The sequence below is a fragment of the Hesperophylax consimilis genome, chromosome 27 (genome assembly GCF_061612785.1).
Source record: "Hesperophylax consimilis isolate HC1 chromosome 27, BYU_Hcon_1.0, whole genome shotgun sequence".
Lineage (NCBI taxonomy): Eukaryota > Metazoa > Arthropoda > Insecta > Trichoptera > Limnephilidae > Hesperophylax > Hesperophylax consimilis.
The window spans coordinates 24798214-24817224 of NC_142862.1; the positions used below are offsets into that span (position 1 = coordinate 24798214).

The 19011-nt window shown below is 33.7% G+C and overlaps 1 protein-coding gene across 1 annotated transcript in view; it reads right to left on the reverse strand.

The window, feature by feature from the left end:
* fra (neogenin protein frazzled) overlaps positions 1-19011 on the reverse strand; it is a 255958-nt gene that overhangs the window by 220185 nt on the left and 16762 nt on the right. The gene's annotated exons all lie outside the window — the stretch shown is intronic.

Here is a 19011-nt window from a genome sequence, read left to right on the forward strand (position 1 = left end):
CAACTTTCTTTAACCTAAAAACTATCTTTTCTACTTCTAAAATCATGTAGAATCACCCCCGAAGTTAGTGCACTTTACCCCCTGACATACTGCATTATAAATATGAAATTAAGAAAAAAGTAATTTCACCAATGTTATGAATTTATTTTTACCTATTTGTGTTACTTCATACGAACTAAATCTATCTATTTGATTGTCCTGAAACGGGAAATCTTCCCAGTTGAACAGTCACAGCTTCATTACCTATTCTGTAATTGTAATTTTTAATCGTATAATATTAATAATAATTAGATAACTTGTAATAGCGCCGTTTTTGTAAAAATCAACTAAATAAATGTAGACAAAGGAATATTTTCAAAACGAGTTCATTGAATTCAAAAGGTCTCCATTTCAAAATGGTTAACATTTTTTAATAAATACATAATAATAATATCAGTCCTATAATAAATGCCTTATCTGTCTAAAGATTACGAATAAATAACATAATGTTATCACAAGTATATTTCTCATAAACTCAAATAATCTGGTGCAATAAATAATGTTAAAACTGGTCCGCAGGTAGGTCTCCATATACGCAAGTAAGAAAATTTGTAAAGGATGCAGCTGTAATATATGAGATACTGGACGGAGAAAAATGAGTATTGCTAATTTATTAAGAATCTCTTCAAATTATTCATAATCCGGTTAAAAAACCTATTTATCAGTTCAGTTCATCGGTTTCAGTTTATCAGGAAACGGCCTGCAATCCCATTGTTACCGGATTACCAATAATTTTGAGATATTCTTAAAAATTAGCGATACTCGCGGTTTATACATATTTTCCAGAGTGAAAGATACTCTCAGTATCGCCCTGGTGTAAGACAACCATTCAGAATTGAAACGTTGCTTGAAATGGCGTTGGCTGTGTTTTGTGACCAGATCTGAATAGTCAGATATCCATCTTCTTCATACCCATCTCTTTCCCCTCCCCACTAGCTTTCATCCTCACAACATACCCCAATTGGGGATGCCATAGTCTCACTGGCTCCAGATTGTTGGGAGCAGTTAGGACTATTGTGAGGTTAAAAAAAAAATACTCACTCTTCTCCGTGTGGATGAAAGTAGACTGAAAGTAGTTCTTATCGAAGTGTGGTATTCTTACACAGGGTGGGTTTTCTCTAAAATGCGCTAATGCAGTGACCTCCCATTAAAATATAACACAAACTTACATTATAATATTGGCATATTTAAAACAGCGCGCCACTCAAATTTCGCATTTAAAATCCACGCGACCGAATAATACGGTTGAAGGGCAACCTAATATTCCCATTACGTGCGTTATTGAAACAGCACATACCGGGTCACGATCCTAAGCAAATACTTCATACAAAAAAAACCGAAACATCTCAGTCCCCTGAGAATAAAATGAAATAACCTAGGCCAGAACCGAACGGTTTCGTTTCGTGCACAGCGATGACAACACGTTCCTGCATTTCTCCAACTGTTTACTTTTTAATGGCATTTATAAATCTACTAGTAAAACCAGATTAATAAACTTGTTGCACACGTTTATTGATCCGTTTTGTTTATCAATAATCGCAACACCAGACCTTACTAGGAAATGCGGAAAGCGTTTTATCCATATAAAACGTATTCCTCTATTTCCTCTCTGAATTTTGACACTGGTGCAAATGTTTTTCATTATAATATAGATGTCGATCACTGGCATGTCCCCACGTTTTGCTTTTTTCAACAGAGTAAGAACCCTCCGAAAACATTTAAAGCTGCTTAGTTTGAACACCATCAACAGACGTTTAGTAAACAAATTTGACAATGTATTTTAAAAAACGAACTCTAAGCAGAATTCTTGCCTGAACAGACTATGCAATAATTACAATAGCATATTATCCAGGGTGGATATTATCAATTGCGAACCCACCAAATACAAGAGGTCCATAAAATAATATTTCTCTGATAGTTTGTGAATAATGTTGTCTCTATTGTTTATATTTCTATTATGATTTGATTTATATCTTAAACCTCTCTCCATGGCTATAAATGTATTGATAAATGTTTTGTAAATTTTTCGGTATACATAAGCTTTTGTTTTGTATAAATTTTTGAATTCATATTCCTTTCTTACAAATTTAATTTACTTACCTTATTATGCTGTCTCAGCAGAGGAAGTCCAAAGGAGGAAATCCATAATTGGTTATATTTTGGCCATATAATACTTACGTACAAACTGAAATAAAATAAACTGTCGATTTCCCGAATATTAATAAAATAAAAAAAACAAAACATGAAGAAATAAAATATTTTCTTCTAATACAGTTGGTGAAAAATATCTTAAAACTAGGTAAGTTTTTAGATTCTCACGGCCAAAAGCATTTTTGTTGTTTGTTTTTGGGGTGTTATGCCGTGTTGCGCTAACTCCTTCTTTAGCCGACGTTTCGGACAGCGTTATAACACGGCATAACAACCCAAAAACAAACAACAAAAATCTTAAAACTAGGTCGAGTTTTGGGGGAGAAAACAGGACAATACAAAACCTTAATTTCGACGATTATATCTAGGTATGATCAGCCCGAGGTGCAGTTGTCCTTTTCGCTCTGTATTCGGCGGTGTAACAGCGATAGTGACAGCATCAGTTTTGTAACACACCTATTATTCAAATTTCCCGGCGCCCGTGTTTCCTCTTAAAGCGTCCATGAATATTAAAATAAATGAAACATTCAGATTAAAAAAACTTGTCTGCGCTGCGCGGGAATCATACCTGTTAAGAGGAGCGCAGCCCTTTTCATGCAAAACATAAATTTGTATTTGTATAAAGCGTGGTATTTTCTCTTTCTAACACCGTTTAGATCACATTTCTTACTATGAAAATAAGGGAGACACAACGATTTCTGTGAGACCATATGAGTTGTGAAGGATTAAGAATCTCTTCAAATTATTCGTAATACGGTTAAAAATGAGATTGCCACAATTGAGGAATTAATTTACAGGTTTCCTAACACGTGTTCATAACACGGGCTGCAATCCCGTTAACAGAATTTTAATAAATGATTGATAATCTTTTTTATTCGTTTATATTAAAATAAACGTAATTATATTCAATGCACGTACATAACCTAAATACCAGAGATTTAAATTGTGCAATGTTCAGTTGGAAAACGTTAATACTAAAGGTAAGGTCAGCCAACAAAACAGTCCGATTGTTTTTCCAAAAGGCATCGCCAAAGGGGATTAGTTCTGCGTACCGGAACAAGAGCGCTCCGTGTCAAACTGTTAGAACATCAAAAGGTTTTTCAAAGATTCAGAATTGCTGATGTGTCCGTTCCACAGTTTTAGGCTATTATTAACAGAGCGACCTCAGGGGCAGAGCGATAAGCCCCTCGGTTCACGATTCAGAATAGCACATATAAAACCATTCAAGAAATATTAGGGAAAAGATTTTAGAAATACAGCATATTTGCCCATTTAGTGAAATATTATACTCTCATTTTCGCGCTGTTGAGAGGGCGTCATTCAGAATAGAAACTTTGATGTTGCTTAAATGCATTAGGCTATGTTTAGTGACCCAATCTTTATAGCCAAGTACGTGTTAACCTTCCTCTTCCAAATTTTCATCCCTTCCCCGTTTTCTTCAATATCACAACACATTCGAATTCGGGATTCTATATTCGGTAATCACATAAAAATACTCTCAGTTATCGAAATCTAGAGAGTACGCCATTCAAATTGGTCCTAGGTCGATCGAACTACTCGAACATTGTAACCCGCTCGCGAACACAATTTAAAAAAGATTCGATCGTAAGCACCCGCGTCCCGTATTGCGTTCTCGCCACAGACATATATGGTAGATACCTGAAATCTAAAATAGGCAATAGGCTCGAACTCTCTTCTCTACTGCTTGATATTGTTCCATGTGTAAATGTACCGGATCAACGGGCGGGTACTCTCAAACGAATCACTTCGCCAGTGGGTGGATCATGAGCGACCCGGGTCGTGGAAAATGATCGATCGACCCAGCTCTTATTTTCAGATCTTTCTTGCCGTGTATTTTACTATGGCTATTTAACTAACTAACCATCACGCCGTTTCCCCGCAGAGGTAGGCAGAGAGGACGGACCGCCAAACAACTCGGTCTTGGCACACACTCCTTGCCTCATTTACATTCATACATCGTCTCATACATACTCTTGACATGGCCCGACTCAAGTATCTGATTCACTTGATCGTGCCATGTCTTCCTCGTGCGTCCCCGAGTCATCCTCATTACGTTCTTCAAATGGTATACTTATAGTCCCACTAGTGAAGAGCAGTTGAAACTCTTTGCCGTGTCACAGAAAAGCCCTGTCGTGCCTTGAAGGGTAGTGACAAGTGACAACCGGCCTCTGTGTCTCTTCAAGACCTATGTTCACTCCTTCATCTTTTCAAAAAGACTCCTCACACATCATCCCCAAATAGAGATTATTTTTAATTATTTTCTTCGGGGCCTCCCGTATGGAGTTAATCTAATAAAAAAACAACAAAACGTAGTCTTGGTAGTTTTATAAAGAGACATTTTTTTTTTCAAAATAAATGTAACAAGTTCTCTGCTATCTAACTGTCTATGAGTCGAGTACGACATTATTCTTAGATATCTAACCGATAAGGAATGAGAAAATATGGAACTCGGTGGAATATAACTGATATAATTTATCGGAAAATATCAGAGACGTTGTTTTCGACGATATCGAAACAAACCGAAAAAGATTGTCCTCGCGTTATCAAAAATGACCGCAAATCAATAGTAGGTTTGTGTGAAAACCAGACCAACAATATTTTCATTATTTCCAGTCATTAAATGTTAAGACACGTAATAACAAATATGACGACGTATAGAGTGAATTGATAAAAAAAATAATCATCGAATATTAAAAATATTCTAAGAATTATTATATTTTATGCTGTCCACATCTGTTACATCGAATCCGTACAGCATCGGAATTACTTGGAGGATGGGACTTGAAAGAGGCGAGTATTCATAATATGATGAAATCAAAGATATTAGAAGAACGAGATGTGCTATGCGCAGTTCGTACTGAGTGGAATTGTTTTGCCGAGTGTCGCCGGTTTTGTTCACCAATACTACTGCACACCTTCGCTTACGCTAAGGCATCGCTAAGGTATCCGCACTAATACATAGAACAGATTTCTGTGCGTACACGTCCCGATACCGTTCAAAGTACCCTAATTAGGTAGTACTCCGGCTACGGTCCGGCGGCCAACATAGCATATCTCGTTCTTCTAATATCTTTGGATGAAATGAACAAACTTTAAACATTCCAACGGTTAAAAAACACAGAAAAGAAGAAAGATAAATCTTATCGTTAATGCTAAAATAAATTTAGGATTTTCAAAAAAATCTCTAAAGAGTATAAAATAAACTCGCTATCCGCATGTGTCTGTTTGTGCTCTTAGCTTTTCTAAACTATGCAACGGATTTTGATAGGGTTTTCACTGTCATTTATAGAATTTCTTCCGAAAGGTTTACATATATTATACATGCATATTGTATTTATAGAAAGCAGAGAAAAGTCGATGTTTTATAATCAATCGAAAAAATATTTTTTCGGGCACTACATTGCTAACGCTGGCTAAACCTTATGAGATACATCAAAGTAATGTACTACGGAATTGTATACCTTAAAAAGGCCTACAGAAAAGTCCGAGACGGTATATGTCTATCTCCTAAGGATAATCCCCAGCAACTCCGGGTAAAAGTCAGCTAGTAATATATAAAAAGAATAATTGGAAAATATCTAGCAGACCTTAAACTACAATGTCCATTCCAATAATGTTCATGAGCTATTTAAATAAAACGCTTGACATTTTTAATCCAAGAAAAGTTCGACTTGACAACTGTTGACTATAAGAATAGAATATTGGGATTTATTTTTCTTTTTTCATACATTCTCTATGGTTTACATGGCAAGTTCTCTAAGTAATTGCTCCAGTAATAACAGTGATTATTAACAAAATAAAATAATCTAACCTTACTTAATTACAACTGTGAATAAAGTGATTATAAAACTGTGTTAAGTGTTATAAATTTACACGTTTATACGTCCGTAAACTGCAAAAACAAGAACAAATAGTTACAGACTTGACAGCTGCAAGCAACTATTACAACAATAATATTTCCAATATCAGAAGTAACTGAAATAAACATTTAATATGCCTCTTTTCGACAAAACTCACTGTGCTCAGTGCAAAAAGGCAACAAACATTGAAAAAGACATACGTTGTGCAAAATGTAGTATGTATTTTCACACTACATGTAGCGGCCTAACTCGCGCCGAATTACAGTCATTCACGGCGAAGTCGGCACATACTCTTTCGTTCATATGCGACTTCTGTGTCACGCCAAAAGCTGCCTCTCCTCAGGATGAAAAATTAATAGAGAAGCTGAGCGCCGAAGTGAAAAAACTACTTAAGTGTGAATTGATTGATATAAGCAAAGCAATCGATTTTTTCTCTAAAAAAATTGATGATTATGAGGAAGAAAAGAAAAAAATTTACCAAAAAATAAAAGAAGTACAAAATGAAAACAAAACTTTAAAACAAATGGTCAACAAAATGCTCTTGAGACGTCTATAGAAATCCAAGGACTGGAATTAAAAGAAAATGAAAATCCTAACATACCGGTGGAACTCATACTGAAGAAATTAGAGTGCGATGATCTACTTCTGCACAACAACATTGAAAACTGCTACTCAACAAAAAAATCAATCACATTGAAATTAAGAACAAAAGAAGCTAAAAACAGAATACTTTCCCAAAAAAAGAAAGTTGGGTATTTTACTGCAAAGGATATGAAATACTCTTCTTCTGAAACAAAGATTTACATAAATGAGAAACTTACGCCCGCCAACAACCAACTTCTTTGGCTAGCAAGATCTACAAAATCTATGGGTTACAAATTTGCTTGGACAAAAAACGGAAATGTATTACTACGAAAAAACCAGGATTCACCAATAATCTTCGTGAAGGACGCGAATGATATTCCACTACAATAATTCGGACCCCATATAAAAAAAGACAAAATTAAATAAAAACTTCACACAAAATGGCTTACGTAGACAATATTGTTCCTAAAACCCAAGAATGCGATAACTTCATTGAAATAAATGCAATTTTCGAAGATACTAACTTCAACATGCTGAACATGAATATAAGAAGTATCCGGAAACACTATGACGAATTCTGTATCCTTTTAAATTCTCTATCTTTCCAGCTAGATATAATAATACTTACTGAAACCCAAATGCGAGAATGTGTCCCTTTCAGCTTACCTAACTTTAATACCTTGTCAATACCCTCTAGACATACCTCGCATGATAGCCTTACTTTATTTTATAATACTCTATCTTTATCCAACATAAATGTAAATATACTAAAATTCAATTACTCTAATGCTGTCCATGTAACATTTACTTTAAGTGGAAAAAAATATTCAGTATTGGCTATATATCGATCTCCCTCTTTATCCACAAATCTATTCATTCTAGAAATTGAATCATTCATAAATGAAGTTAATGTGAACCAATTCGATTTTTCCTTCATTGTAGGAGATATCAACATAAACATACAAAACGCAATATTAAATCCAACTGCAAATGAATACTTGAACTTATTGTATACCAAAGGTTATCTATCTTACGTGAACAGTACCACTAGGCCTAATCATCCAAATGATTCATGTTTAGATCACATATTCCTCAAATCAAATAAAAGTTACCCACATAGATCTGCTACCTTCAAAATTGACATAACAGACCACTATCCGACCTTCTATGGTCATTGTACTGAAAAATTACCTAACTACACAGATCACATTAACGGTCAGCAAATCAAAACCAAAATTAATTACATATCTCTAGACATCTCACTAACAGCCGAAACATGGGTCTCAGTGCTTTCTAATGATGACACAAATATATCTCTAAATAACTTTTATGATATAATTCAAAACCATATTGAAAAATGTTATGAACCATTAGCAGCACCAAAAAGTAAACACAGACACATAAAACCATGGATTACACGTGGATTAATAATCTCAATTCAGCATAGAAATAAACTGTTCAAATCTTATAAAACTCATGAAAAGCATTGCCTATCCACAAATGAAGCACAAAATTACAACAAACGTAACCATTATATTATATATAGAAATTATCTAAATACTCTTATAAAAAAATGCAAACACCAGTATTACTCTGAACAACTACAAAAAGCACATAACGACTCACGAAAAACATGGAACATCATAAATGAGATCTCAAACAGGAATCAAAAAGAACACAAAATTCCTCAAAAAATTATAACTGAAAATAATATAATCCTTGATAATCCTGAAGATATTGCAACCAATTTCAACCACTTTTTTACAAACATCGCCTCTACCCTAATTGACAATAATCCTTCTCTTAGCTTGCACTCTGAGCATGTACCCCCAGACTTTCTGAAGACTAAAAATTCTACCTTCGAACTTTCCGAATTTCCCGAAATAACTGAACTTGAAATCACAAACCACATTGACAATCTAAACGCTAGGTCTGCAAATGGCCCAGACAACTTAAGTAACACTACAATTAAATCTATAAAAAAACATATAATCAAACCATTACACCATATATTTAACACATGCATCAGAGATAGTATTTTTCCGAATAAATTCAAACTAGCTAACATCATCCCAATACACAAATCAGGACCTAGATGTAAAACAGACAACTACAGACCAATCACATTAACTTCTCAATTGTCTAAGATATTAGAAAAATGCATTAAAAAACGTATCGTCGATTTTCTGGAATCAAACTCACTCCTTTCACCTAACCAATATGGCTTTAGAACTAAACTAGGTACTGATGATGCTTTATTTAATTTAACCAAAAACATTTATTCTAACCTGGACTCAAACATCAAAACTTTAACCATTTTTTTAGATTTAAAGAAAGCCTTTGACACAGTCAACCATAGAACTCTCTTAAAGAAAATATCCAACATTGGAATTCAACACAAATGTCTCATGCTGTTACAAAATTATATATTGAATCGCCAACAATGCACAAAAATTGGAACATATTTGAGCAATTTTGATTTAGTAAAACATGGTGTACCACAAGGAACTGTATTGGGGCCGTTACTCTTTCTAATATATATAAATGACTTATGTAATATTAAAATACCTGGTAAAATTTTCTCATTTGCTGACGATACTGCAATAACAGTCCAAGGAAAATCATGGGAAGATACTACTAATAAAGCTAACAAATGTATTACTATTGTCAAAGAGTGGCTAGATAGAAACCTACTTACCCTAAATTATGATAAAACTATTTGTATTCCTTTCTATAACACACAGAAGTCGGCTCCTAAAACCAATCTTAATTTGAAGTTTCATAACGTAAATTGTAACCCAAACACATTCTGTAACTGTGAGGAGATGAAATCTGGAAAACTTATTAAGTATTTAGGTGTAACTATAGATTGTCAACTTAAATGGACCAGCCATATTGAAAAAACTGTTAACAAATTGAGATACCTAAAATATATTTTTAAAAGAATGAGTAATGTAGTAAATATAAAAACCATGAAACTAGTTTATGACTCACTAGTTCATTCATCTCTTTCCTATGGAATAATTGGCTGGGGCGGAACTTTCAACAATCATGTAAAACCACTAGAAATTGCACAAAAATCAATTATTAAGATAATGTACCAAAAGACTAAATCCTATCCCTCTAAACAATTGTTCCAAGAAACTGAAATTTTGGACCTTAAGCAGACTTATAGTGCTCAATGTCTTAAATTTATTTATACGCGACCAAAGAACTTTATTAAAAATTCAAATCGTGCCAGCCAACGACATGGCGCTTGTGAATATGCTGTGCCTCACTGCAAAACCAGGCTGGCCCAAAGGCATATTAGTTTTATTGCTCCAAAAATGTATAATTCTTTATGTACAACCTTTAAAAGTGACACATGTGTAAACCTTCAATCTTTTAAAAAGTACATCAAATCTTGGCTAAAAAACACTGAACTAGATATTTTTTTCTTATAAGTTTTAGCAAAGCTATCTGTAACATTTATATCAATGTATACATTATTTTTTATTATTTCACATACATACAAAACAGCGGATATATTTTATTGTTTGTAATGCTTTGTCTGCTAATTCACTTTTTAAGATGTCTTCAAAAACTAGTATTTACCTTATTTTTTGTGTTATTTTAAAACTTTTACATGTTACATGATTTAGTTTCTTGTATTGTATCTCTACAGTAACTCTTTTAAAATAACTCAAATTTATATTTAATTTTTTTTTTTTTTTTTTTTTTTTTTTTATTTATTGAAACATATAAACAAGGTTACAATTTTTTTAACAATATAAACAGAAATATATCAATCACTCTCCTAATAAAGCAGCTGCTTGTGTTTAGGAGAGGACAACAAAAATATTTTTACATTTGTTTAAATTAAACAAAAAATATTAGTAATAAAACAAAAAATAACAATAAAAATAATAAAAATATAGGTTAGTTAATAAATGATTCAAAGAATTTAAAAGGCAAAAACATATTTCTAAACAATAAGTAAAGTTATGAGGTGGTACAAGAGTATTTTAATTTAATTTTTTTTTATATTTTTCGTAGTTTTCTTCCGATCGTATATCAAGGGGTAATTTATTAAATAATTTTACACCCTTGAATATATAGTGATGTTGTGCTGTTGTGGTTCGTGCTAGTGGCACGGTTAGTCCTCCAACAGATATTATTCTTTTGCTAATATTCAATTGTGGTAAATTATTTTTACTATAGAAATCTTTATGTATTTGTAGAAGTGCAATTTTGTCATAAATTTTTGTAAGTGGGGGAACCGGGAAATCTTGAAAAACATTTATAGTTGGGTAGTAATATGGCTTTTTTAAGATGATTTTTATTAGTATTTTTTGAATAGTTTCCAGTGGGAGTAGGGATGATTTATATGCACCCCCCCAAGCCACGATTCCATATTGTAGGACAGAGTGCGCCAATGCATAATAAATATCTTTTAGTATTTTTAATGATACAATATTTCTTAGTCTAAAAAATATATAGATTAGTTTTCTCATTCTGTCTACTGTGGAATTTATTTGACTTTTCCATTTAATGTTATTATCAATAATTATTCCAAGATATTTTATTTCTTTTTTACTACTAATGTTTATACAGTTTGAATTACAGGGTGCGAATTTAAGGAGGCAATTTCTTTCGTGAATTTTTATGTTTAGATTTACATTTGAGTTATTCCCTGTTAGGCTATAAGGTATAAAATGGGTTTTTTCGACATACAGTGTCAATAAATTAATATTGTATCTTCACTTAAACCATAGAAATAAGATAAAAATACTTATAATACCCACACTCAGGCTTCGCCTTCGTGGGATTTTTTTTTAATTATGTACATTTATTTCAATATTTTTTATACATTTTTCAATATTTTATGTAACCATGTATGTATAAAAAAAAATTCAATAAAAAAAAAAAAAAAAAAAAAAAAAAAAAAAAAAAAAAAAATTAAATGAAGATATTATTTCTAAAAAAATGATATCGCAGTGACTATTATTTTTCAATTGCTTATTATTTGCGAGGTGCCAATCTAGGAATTTCTTTATCATATGACTGACGAAATGTTTCAGAAAAAAGCATTCTATTCCAATCAGAGGAAAATTTGTGATTGGATCGAAAGGTGTTTATTCTGTGAATAGATTGGCATTACGAAGAATAGTTTTCTTGCCGAAGAAATCATTATTTACTCGCTTAAATGAAGTGTTTGCTTAATGAACGATTTATAAAACGAGGGAAGTGCATTAAAGATCATCTGAAAGTAATATTGGTATTATCGTAAGCACGGAACACAAATAACATCACAGACATAGGAATTAATAGACGAGAAGATAATGGCGAGGGGTAAAATCAACTGTTGAAGAACGAAGGGGGTAAGGCTGACTGTGATTCGTCAATAAATCAATCTGACAGTAAATAGGCATCTCGCATTATAATATCACCATTTACTTCTTAAAAGTAAAATCTGCTTTTGAATGAATAGACATTTTTACATGGGAGCGCAAATTACTCGCCACGTTATGAACTAATTTACGAAGTCCAAATTCGGCAAAGTAAGGCAGCTTCTATTTTCAGAGTCGTAGTTAGTTTCAGAGTATTTAGTTAAGACACTTTTACAAATGTTTCATAATTTACTTACCCCAGTAAACAACGATGAGCACACTTGAGAATCGCTACATTGTGATGTGATAGTATATGTTTCTAAAACTGATCCATATAATACGGTGTGAATAAGCTTAAAATAAAGTAAAATAATGCTTACTTATGGAATGTAATACGACAATTGGGTTTATTCTCTTTTTCACATCTATTTCTACAAGTTTTCATATCACAAGTCAACATTTTGCAGTGTTATTTCGTAAAATGAACCGATGATGCCTCGACCATAGTTCGCACAAGAATGATGACGTCACGTTTTCAAATTTCACTTGAGGCCATACGCGAGCACAGCCGGCTCCAATGGAACCGGTATGGGGAGTGGGGATAATACGCTTTTAATCACTTAGGGCAGGTCTACTAATATTCATATGTCTATGAATAACATATATATATTTTTTTTTAGTTTACGATCAAGAGATTGGAAAAATTGGAAATTGCAAGACTTTTGGCTTCTTTAACATTTAAAGGGAATCAAATTTAAGATTTCTTGGCTCCCGATCCAGGAGTCTCGGGTTCGAAAGTCTAAATACTAACTATCCAAAGAGGCCAAGCTAGCAGTCCACAATGGAGTGCTGATGCCAACCCTGCTGTATGGCAGTGTGGCATGGAACTAACAGAGAAAGAATGTGTTACAGACTGAATGCTGTAGAATTGAAATCTTTGAGGCAAGTATGAGGTAAAACCACGTATGACCGTGTAAAAAATGTGTAGATCCGCAAATAAATATTAAGAAAGAGACTCTTAGATACGATGATTTGGGCATGTATATATTATATATCAAACAACGAAGAAAGAGGAATATAATATATGATGTAAACGTGAATGTCCCACCCAAGCGTGGTGAGATCAATTTCTCGGCTGGCTAAGACCTCCATCACGACACAAGCAACATATTTAGAGATTTTATCAACGACATAGTTTTAAGAATAAAAACATCAAAATATCTCATTTTTGCCGATGAGCTCAAGTTGTACAAAAAAATACATCATTAGAAGATTGCACCGATTTGCAAAACGACTTGTCATCACTTCATGAATGGTGCACACTAAATGATTTATATTTTATTGAAAACAAATGTACTGTAATTTCATTCACAAAGAACATTAATAAATTCTCGGACAACTTCAATGAAAGACTTGCATTTGACTCGTCAATTAGCTTCAATAAACATGTAGATACAATTTCAAAAAGTGCATCACAAGTATTAGGATTAACACTAAGAATCACAAATTGTTTTAAAAGTACAGAATTAACTTTAACATTATATAAATCAATTGCGCGAAGTATTCTCGAATACGCATCAACAATTTGGTCTCCCAATTATGAGATTCATAATTATAGGATTGAATTCATACAAAGAAAACTAACCCGTGTTTGTGAAGGATTATCTGGTCAATTTAGAACATATAATGACCGAATTTTGCACTATAAACTACACTCACTGACAGCCAGACGTAAACTTTATGATGTATTGCTTCTACACAAAATTATACAAGCATCAGTTGATACACCAAACATTTTATCCCAAATTAACATCAATATACCATCAAGAAAATCAACAAGGAGGATGAAAGACATTTTCTATATTAAAGCCTACCACACAAATACAGGTTATTTCTCCCCTGTACCGCGAACATTAAGAAATTATAACACAATACATGGCTCTAATAATGAAATAGACATTTTCAATTACCAATTTAAACACTTAAAAAAAAGTTTTACAATTAATCATACTGATATTGTGATGAAGGCTTTTATTTAAAGAGAAGCAACATTGTACCTACCAAATCAGTGTCTCACCAGTACAGGTGCGACTTTTAATTGTATTTAAGGCGATGCACTACGTCGTGTAATATTTTAAATTGAGCCGTTATCAATAACAACCCTTACGTAGATGGCGATAAGGTTTAAATTCCCGCTTAACATCATCCGCCTGTTTTGATTTATGCAAGAAAGAAACGTGGCCAAAAAGTGCCTTTTATTTTATTTTGTGGATGTTCAGGCATAAATATTTAATTTTTTTTCGATCATTTTATAAATAACTTAATTTGCCACATTATGCAATAAAATCATTACCGAATATGGGTTTGTAAGTAGGAGATTTTGAACCTTATAGCAGTTTTCATACGCCTTTACACTATTTTTTTCTGGGCTTATCAAAAGACCTATCTAAAAAAGACTCGATTATTTCAAAGGCCAAGATGTATTCTACTCAGTATTTAATCAAAGCATCTAAAACATTTCTAGGCGACCAAATTTTCAAACCAAAAACACATGATTTTGCATTACTACGTATGGCATCGCCTTAAGTGTATATTACCTTTTACACATTCTTATTTGTCATTTACTTCCGCATATTTAGCTAATTCATTTTGTTACTATTTTTGTTATTATTATAATTTTTGTTATTACTACATATTTAAATTTCCATGTATGTAAATTTTTGGGCACCATGCCTGTTCTATGTATTGAAATAAAAGCAAATAAAATAAAATCTAAAACATTGTTTTCCTAATCTCCTTTCTTTACCCACTCCCTTCAGTCTCACACCCCGAAATATGGATGCCACATTTCCACTGGCTACGTGCAGTCGGGACTATTGTGTGGTATTGTGTATATTCACTGTCAATTTGACTGTCCTAGAACGGGAGACCTTCCTAGTTGGACAGTCAAAATCTATGCTGTAATATTTTTGTAACAAACAAATAAATAAATAAATAAACAAACAAAAAAATAAAAAAATTCACATAAAAATCAAATGTATGCATAATCGAACGGGCTACACATAACAAAGTCTCAGCCCCAAATAAAAGTTTTATTTTGATTTAGGTTTACCAACTCAAAACTAAAAGCTTCTACAAATTTACTAACACTGATTACCTCAGTTTCAACTTTCCCGAGTCTCCCCTATTTCTACAGTTCAAACACAACAGGAGGAAAACACACACCCCCCTCCCCACGGGGCACAGAACATCAATAGTATTGTTGCAACAGCCTCTTTAGACATCCGTTGACTTGCGGAAAAATACCCAGGAGGCGTTATCCGATTGTGAAGAATGGTCGTCGTACAGAATACAGGGGGTGGGCAGTGCGGGTACCACTAAGGGTTGAAAGGAAATCATATGAACTACCCTTGTGCAAGAAACGTGTGAATTTTTGAGGGCGATACTGACAATATCATTCGTCCTGAAGCAATGATCCGAGTTTGAACGATTCGATATTAAAGATTCTACGTTAAAATAGATTCGATTAGAATACACAAAATTTTAAGATTCGTTCATGAGAAAAATTTGATTAATTGGATTTTATTTTAACCGTGGGACGAACAAGAGAAATAATTACATAAATTATTATTAAAATAAAACCTTAAATTAAAAAAAATGTAAGTAAAAATCGACATGATTCAAATGATTTTTGACAACATTGAAAACACCGAAACAACAGCAATAGTGGGTAAATTATCACTTGCGAGTTTGAACGAATCTCAAACTCGACACTGATTCAGAATCGGTCCCGAGTGGAATTTAAATAATGAGATTTTTTACGCCAGAGTGATAATCTATAAATAGTATAAAATAGAGTCGCTATCCGCGTCTGTCTGTATGTGCGCTTAGGTCTTCTGAACTGCACAACAGATTTTGATAGGGTTTTTAATATAATTTAAAGAATTTCTTGCGGAAGGTTTACATATATAATACATGCATATTATATTTATAGAAAGTAGAAAAAAGTTGATGTTTTATAATCAAGTTGTATAAATATGTTTTCGTGCACTATATCTTTAACGCTGGCTAAACCTTATGAGATACATCAAAATTATGTACTACGGAATTATAAATATTAAAAAGGCCTACAGAAATGTCCGCGATGGCATAAAGTGGTACAAGTAAGCTAGTAAGACGTAATAATGCAATCAAATAAAAGAAAAACAGTGCGTGTTCAAAGAGCTACATCTTATAATACAGAGTTGATAGTAAATACTTTAAAAAAATGTAATTTGTAAAATTCATTCATAAAAAATAATAACAACGCTTTTCATAGATGTTTGACGTTTTCGATGCACTGTAATTATTTTATATGAAACGTGTGCTATTGAAGATATAATGAATTGATCATTGTAATACTCGTCACAAATTGAATTTGTCGTTATGTGCCCCTTTGAATGGATTCATATTGAAGATTCGAACAGAGCAGGAATATGAGTATGCAATAATAATCGATTGGTTCTATGACGAATGAAAAGAGATAAAAAAAAGTCATTAAAAGTAATGATTTTTTGCCGAATAACCTATAAAACTATAGTTTTAAAATGTTTTTGAACCACTTTTTAAGTGTGTTCGGATTTGACCGCTAACCGCAAAATTATACAGGCAAACTCTAATCACTAATCCAAACGCCGTCTTTTACAAAGCCAAATATTGCCAAACTTTCGTAAAAGCTTTCCAAGTGTTATGGCAAAGTTGCAAAAGCGTCAATATTTTGGCGACTCCCAGAATTGCACAATATTTGAAGTTATTACCTACAAATTTCTGACAACCCTTGTGCACACCACCCTAATGCATTTTGTAGGGGGGTTTAAGTCATAAGTTATAAGTATAAGTACACGCAAATCGGGGGAGGTTTTAACATTAACCAAGTTGCTTCTATACTTCCACGTTCCACCTCTCCGGTGGAATAACAACTCCCCCCTTTTCTTATCCTTCCCCACCTACCCCCAGGGAAGCTGGCATGACAAGGCCGAATAAACCTTCATCAGCGTCCCTAACGACGGAAGTGAAGCCATTTTTGTAAGGTGTAACATTACAATATAAAGCAGTATTTCTCAACTGGGGCGATACCGCCCGCCTCGGGGCAGTGGTGGCCTCGGGGGCAAAAGGTGGGCGGTGAAAGGCTTCAAGGGGGCGATAAGGGCTGAAATAAGGGTCAAAGGAATAAAATACTTCCCACATAACTAAATAACAACCATCATGCCGTTTCGCTGCAGGGGTAGGCAGAGAGGACGGACCGCCAGACAACTCGGTCTTGGCACACACTCATTGCCTGATTCACATTCATACATCGCCCCATATATACTCTTCTATTATTCTGACTCTTGACATGGCCCGATTCAAGTATGTATCTGATTCACTTGATCGTGCCATGTCTCATTCCACGTGCGTCCCCGACTTCTACCATTCACATTTGCGTCATCTCCTTACACTCGTTTGTTCATTCATTCGCACTACAAGCCCAAACCATCTAAGCGTCCCTTTCTTAATCTTACTCATTATGCTTATATCAGTTTTGCATTCTTTGCGGTTCTCCAGATTTCTCACGCATTCATACATAATTTTACCACAAATGCGCCTCAGTTAATAAATTAGATTGTTTCATTATGCATTGGTAAGACGACAGTCAGTTTTTTAACGATACGCCACCTCCTCTTTATATGGTAACCGGATAAATCATCACAATGATAATTCATCACATATTTAAAAAGTTATATAAAGTCATGGAAAGTGATGAAACAAAAACTTTATTAACTGGGTTATGTAGGTTGGGTTAGGTTGGGTTTTCATCGTTTCTAATGACTTTATATCACTTTTTGAAAGTGTGTTGAATTGTCACTGTGTTGAGTTATCATGGAACCCTTTATATATATGTTTGCACAAATGGTCAACATTATATGTATATAGTACTCACACAGTGGGGTCGTACGTACGTCATCTTCCTTTATCTTCTCACACGTAGATATTGTATGAAAACGAAAAAGACAGAAGATATTAGAACGATAAAGTCATGTACGACCTCTCTTTGGGACAGATTTAGCGCTGTTAACTTTTTGTAAAATATTGTTATTTTAAAAAGGAACCGTTGAAATTTTCAACCTGCGGATTTTATTTGCTAGTCATAAATATTATTTTGTAATATAACATTATCACTTAAATAAAATAATAATATTTTCAATTAATATAAGATAGCGCGCATCGCCACTGGACTATGACGGCCGGCATAGTCCAGTGGTAACGCATTGGACTGCCATTCCGAAGGTCGCGGGTTCGAACCCGGCGTGCGCAAATAAATTTTATTTGATTAATTTGTGTTATTTCACAATTAATCAATTAAAATAATATATAGTATATTTGCGGCACGTTCCAGAGTGGAAGATACTACCAGTATCGCCCTGGTGTAAGACCACCATTCAGAATTGAAACGTTGCTCCAAATGGCTTTAGCCGTGTTTAGTGACTAGATCTGAATAGCCAGGTACTTCCCCACCTTCCTCTTTCCCTTCCCCACTTACCTTCAGCCTCACAACATCCCCCAATTGGGGATGCCATAGTCTCACTGGCTCCAGACGGGAGCAGTTGGGACTCTTGTGAGGTATTCACTATAAAAAAATTTAAAAAAATCGCAGCCTTTTGCCTTTGAAAAACTGAATTAATCATTCAGCACTTCCCCATACATATTTTCATTTCTTAGTTTCAGTAAACCCGACGATGCGTCGTGTGACACTTTATGCGACGCGTGCGCTTCTATTGAATATAGATTGAAAATTATCGAACTATAGAATGCAACATTAGATGTGTTATTTATATTCAACTAAAATGAGGGGTGCATTTTTAAACAGGGTTTTCTTATTTCACACAACAATGTCGTTGAATGCACAATATATCGTATAAATGTATAGGTTGCAGTTTTATTATCAACTTGTATGATCTTGTTCTTTCAAA